This window comes from Pseudopodoces humilis, chromosome 7, assembly GCF_049639895.1.
Source record: "Pseudopodoces humilis isolate 2021_Gansu_Grassland_sample_001 chromosome 7, ASM4963989v1, whole genome shotgun sequence".
Classification (NCBI taxonomy): domain Eukaryota; kingdom Metazoa; phylum Chordata; class Aves; order Passeriformes; family Paridae; genus Pseudopodoces; species Pseudopodoces humilis.
The window spans coordinates 10252485-10258470 of NC_142206.1; positions in this window are offsets into that span (position 1 = coordinate 10252485).

Genomic DNA, 5986 nt, shown 5'->3' on the forward strand with positions numbered 1-5986 from the left:
TTTCTAAAACAAGGTTCTTAATAGTAGCAGCTATGAGATGCTTACAGCACAGCAAACTGTTAAAATGCATTTGTACAAAGCAAATGATCAGAAGCCTTAGGTACTAGACCAAATAAACCATTCAGCAGTTGGTTTAATCCGAAGCCTCTCCCATGGCAGCTGATCCTCAGCAATGGTACATCTTCTTAAAATGCTGGAAACACTGAAAAATAAGAAAGCTATAACAAACAAAAACTGCAGAGATTGCAACAACCAATAGAATTCCCAGTGAAGTCAAGGGTGTCACAGACTGCATTCACTTCTATCCACAAGCAGGTGTTCATCAGTGTTCCATCACAGCTGTTTCAGTTGTGGGTATCTTCATTTCTCTAGGAAAATAACTATACTTTGCAGTTTAAACAAGTGTCTCCAATAAAACATAAAAGAAATTAAACAATATTTAAACCTAACAATAATTATTTATGTCAAAAGGAAATAACAAAACTTAACCTTAAAGGAATATCTAAGTTATAAAACTTAACTTAAAAACATTTAAGCCTAAACATAATAAAACTTGACTATTCTTAATTCTATTAACACTTAATCTATATTAAATAGAAACATAACTTAATCTTATTCGGTTACTACAAAAAGGCAAATCAAAGTTTGACATATACCTTTTAAACACAATATAACAGTAACATGGATTCACTATAAAGATTATAAAAATGTAGCAAATACATCACAATTCTATGTCACCTAGCTTTGAGAATAACTCACAATAACTGCAAATGTTACTAAAAATACTTATTCATAACAGGAACTTGCCTAGTATATGCTTAAGTTGGTTAGGATTTTAAAGTGCAGTTTTCTAGAGAAAAACCACAACAACACAGGATTTGGCAAGCTGCCATTCAGCTTTTGTAGCACTTTTCAGAAGCATTAAGTCCAATTCTTAAACTAAAATCCAAAATCCAAATTGGTATATATGCAGTTATATGTGTGTTATATAACAAAAGGACTCACATTGAAATTACCTTATTAAAATTGTGGAAAAAACAAGCAAATGGGTAATACATACTTCAACTTAACGTTGAATTGTACAGTAAAGTTCTCTTAACTAATTATTTTTTAAACTACAAATCTTTTCTGTAAATAACATTACTTGGAAGATTTTCAGAGTAGCTGTGAATCATACCATATTTTTTAACCTTAGGTTTTAAAACTAATTATTGCAAGGTAACTTCTGTTTTAATATTCACCTTAAACACCCGTTTTTTTCTTCTTTTTTTTTTTTTTTTTTAACTTTCAAAGAATCAGAATAATTTCTCTAGTAAAACTCTAAAAACTGCAACTGCATAAACTCATAATTACCTAAAACACAAAATTAACTCTAAAAGGGTATATAAAAACAGTTTAAAGAAAAACAATGAATCATGACTGCTTAACAAACTGGGTATTATCCCGGTGCTTTTTCTTAGAGAGGGAGTGGGGGGGTGGACTGCCCGCCCTGCTGCTGCTCTCTGCTGCTCTTATCTTTCTTCACATTCTCCACATAATCTCGCAGAGAGGAAAAACAGAGAGAAAGACCGAAAAAAAACCTCCCGAAGTTAACTTTAACACATACAGTTTTTTCCTCAATTTCTCTCTCATTGTTTGCAGATAGAGGGAAAAGGGCACGATTTTACAAAAGCAGGCGATGTTACGCGAAAAGTCTTTCACGGCCAGGTGCTAACAATGGTGACCATTGCAGCTTATCAACTTCTAATTACAGTGATGAATTTTGAACTAGATACCATATAGTTCGTGATTTTTTGGCTATTTTGTCTCTCCTAGAAGCTGTCTGAGCCACCTGTTTCTGCTCAACTGCTTCTGTAATTGTTCAGTGTGGCCTTGGAACTTTTCATGCACTGCCTCTGCCCCGAGGGTGCCTTTTTTCCCTGCACACACCTCAGTGCTCCCCCATGTCCCCCTGGTTCGGGTGGAAACCAGTCTAAATTTGGCTTCTTTTCTTCCAGGGTAGTAAAGCTGGAACTTAAATAAGTTTGTAGTGTTAAAAGTGACTCCAAAAGTGAAGCAAATAGTTCCGGATGTATCACATCCTGCTGTAACTGAACAGATTCCGTTTGTTGTTTCAGCTTTCGCTGTGGAATTTCTTTCTCATTATTTTCTTCTCTCTGACTCTCCCTCCCTCTCTCCAAGGGCAGCATAGATAGGAGTGCTTGCCCAGCAGTGCGAGGTAAAGGCATCTGCTGCTGTGATGCAAGTAGAATTACGGGGCTCACAGCCTCAGCATATCTCGCTTTTCTGTTTTTTAAGGTATTAGTTATAATCTGCCAAGTTCGACCGAGAGGCAGAGTGTCCTTGCTCTTTTCCATGATTGCCGTTTCCCATATCAGAGCCTTTATATCCATTCGTTCCTCAACTGCAAAGAGCAGTGGGGGCACTGCCAAATGCCCGTGACAATTAGCCCATGTAATGAGCATATCCAGGTCTTTTTCCCGGGCTGCTTCGCCTTGTTTAACAAGAATACAAAGAAGCAGTTTTTTCGCCACCGCAAATTCCACTTCCATGCTAGCGGCAAATGGCGGGGGGGAAGGTTGCGACCCCTCTACTACGCCCCCACACCTCGGACTCCCCCAGCAACCTGAATTTCCACATCTAACCGCACCGTGTCTCACCGCGCTCAGGTTGCCTATCCGGTACCAATCCAAGGCAGTGTCTATCTGTGCTCAGATCCGCTCCACCAACCTCGGTCCAAGGCTCCATCCCACCGTGCATGGACTCGTCGAAGCACCCCCTGCGGGTGTTGCCGCCGCGACGGAAAGCCCGGAGCACCGTGACTTCTCTAGAGAAACAGCCCTGAGAAGGGCTGGGCCAAAGCGCGTTAGCAGCTTCGAGCAGTCGAGTGATTCCAGCTCAGCTCAGCAGCAGTCGAGTGATTCCAGCTCAGCTCAGCAGCAGTCGAGTGATTTCAGCTCAGCTCAGCGACACGGGAAGCAGGGACAAGAAAGCTGGTCCAGCGTTCCACCAAGCACAAACCTTTATTCAGGCAGAGCTTCGGCAAAGGGTGCCGGCAACAGTGAATCTCCTGAACTGGGGAAAACCCGGGGTACTTATGGGGAAGGAGGGGGGTGAGGGGAGCCCGAGATACATGTATAGGGGTGGGACAGCAGGGGGGAACACCAATGGGGCACAACAGTTTAACATATCTAACTCAAAGGCCCCTGGGAGCGATACATTGTGTCTCTCTGAGTAAAAGGTGTCTTGCCTCCAGGGCAGAGCCAGGATCTTGGGCTCAGCGGGCTCCTCCACACCCACAACTCCCCCTTCTTTACTTATTAAAAAGACATCTCCTAGAGAGTTAGCTAATAGATTCTTAAAACATGAAAACATACTTGGGAAGATAATAACAATTAGGAAAACCCAAAAAACGTTTTTGAGGAGGGAGGCAACCCATCCTTTGAGCCCTTAGCTCCCAAAAAGGTCCTCAAGCCACTGGGGCTCCTCTTCAGTCTGGAGTTCCTGGACCGCGTGTTGGGGTCTCTGGATGCGGGCGTGGATGCCTTCACTGGGGCTGGAGAGGTCAAAGCAGCACAGTCCATTAAATTCCTCGCAGCCGTGTCCATGAGCCAGGAGCAAAAGGTCTAGAGGGTTGGTGGCGCTGCCCATGGACAAGCACATGTGGTCTTGTTTGAGCGTCTTTGCGAGGGTGATCCAAATGTTCTCCTGGGGCTGTGCTACTAGCCAGGCATCCACAGCTGATGTTTTCAGGAGCATCCAGATAATCAGGAACATCAGGAACTCAAGGATAGTTTTGCTCTCCATTTTCTACAACAGGACATAAAAGATTAGCTCTGATTTTTGGAGGAGGGGGAGCTATTTTCTTTTTCCCTTTCCTCTCCCGTCACCCCCCTCTTTAAAAAAAAACAAAAATCAAACAATTATAAGCAAGGTTATTCTGTGTATTGGGGACACATGACCCGACACCAGCAGCAGCACAGAGGTGCACTTTGGTGTAAACTGGCAATTTGGGCTAGGCAACGAGGGCGAGAAGGGGAAGGGGAAGGGAGTTAAGAAGACATGTGTACTGTCACGGTGTCAGGCATGATGTTGGCAGTCGTCTCGTTGCGTCTCTGGTAGCAGGACGGTTTGGCCTCTGTCTGGTTGTTGATCTGGTGGCAGGTAGGTTCGGTGGACTCCGACGACGTCTCTGTTTCCAGGCTGCAGTGGTCTGTTGTTTTTCTGGACTAGTGTGGGTCTCAGGAGACGTTGAAATTTCTGAGTCTGGTGCAGGGTTTGTAGGGCCTAAATAAGGTTTCACATTTTTCCCTGGGAGCCACTTAGGTCCTGATGGTGTGGCTACACACACGTACCCTCTCCCCCAGGTAATCAATGGGAAGGGTCCCGATGTCCGTTGTGATTCAGGATCCTTGATCAGCACTGGCGGCTTCTCTGTGAGTTTGGCACGAGTTGAATTAGAGAAGTGCTGTATTACAGAGGGGTCAGGCTCTGTAGGTGAGCAATTTAGAAAGTTCATGACATATAGAGCCTTACAGAGCCTCTCAATGGGAGGAATGATTTCTGTTCCTCCCCGCTGGTGATCAAGGACTCTTTTCAGGTTTTGGTGGGTTCTCTCTACTATTGATTGCCCTGTGGGGGAATGAGGAATGCCCATGGTGTGTTTCACCTCCCACTCATTGAAAAAGTCTCCTAATTTGTGAGAGGTGTAAGCAGGTCCATCGTCTTTTTTAATTTGTTCCGGGACTCCCAGGGTAGCAAACGCAAGGAGAAAATGTCGGATGGTATGCTCGGCATTTTCTCCTGAGTGGGCTGAGGCAAACACTGCACCAGAGAAGGTGTCCACTGAGACGTGTACATAGTTAACTCTCCCGAAGGACGGGACATGAGTGACATCAGTTTGCCATATCTGGCAGCTGTTAAGTCCTCAGGGGTTAACCCGGAGTTAATGGCAGGTATCTGGAATGATTGGCAATTGGGACAGGTGGCAACTATTGCCCTAGCCTGGTCCCTGGGTAGTCTGAACATTCTAATCAGTGCAGGCACGTTTTGGTGGAAGAACTGGTGGGACAGTTTTGCTTGCGTGAAAATGTCCAGGACAATGGCTGCTCCAGCAGGAATGGCTAAGGCGTCTGCCCTCCTGTTTCCTTCAGCAATGGCACCTGGGAGGTCAGTATGTGCCCTCACATGCATGACATAGTATGGTTGCTTTCTGTGGGAGATAAAGTATATTAATTCAGAAAGCAATTTGCATAAATTTGGGTTAGAGACCTCTTTCAGAAGTGCGTGTTCTGCTCTCATAGCTATTCCAGCCACATAAGCTGAATCGGTCACCAGATTGAAAGGTTCTTGGAATTTCTCAAAAGCTCTGATGATGGCTGCTAATTCAGCAATCTGTGGTGATCCCTCAACCACTTGGACATCAGACTCCCCCTTCTGTGTCTTGGGGTCTTTCCAAGTCATGACTGACTTGTGGGATTTCCCCGAGCCGTCTGTAAAAAATGGCAGAGCCTTGAGCGGTGTTTTGCTCTGTAATAATTTGGGAACCAAATTAAATGTGGTTTTGAAAAGTCTGTGGCCAGGTGGATGGGTAGAAATTTGGCCTGAATAGCTATCGAGAGCGAACTGAAGGCTCTCATTGGTTTGGAGCAAAGGCTCCAAATCTCCAGTTGTCAATGGGAGGAAGATGCATGAGAACTCACAACCGGCAAGAGTGCAGAGACGGGCTCTAGCTCTTTTAACTAATTCAGCCATGATTTCCTGCGGAGTGGTAATGGTCTTAGTAGGTTGGTTATGTGTAAAGATCCACTCGATGATAAGGAGTGGATCCTTAAAAGCCATGTCCCTTTGAAAAATGAGCGCGTGTAAGCGCGGGGCCTTACCCAGGATAACCAATTGGAAGGGCAGGCCGGGCTCATAGCGGTGGGCTTGCCATGAAGACAGGACCTCCTGGACCTTGGTGATGGATTCCCGGGCCTCCGACGTG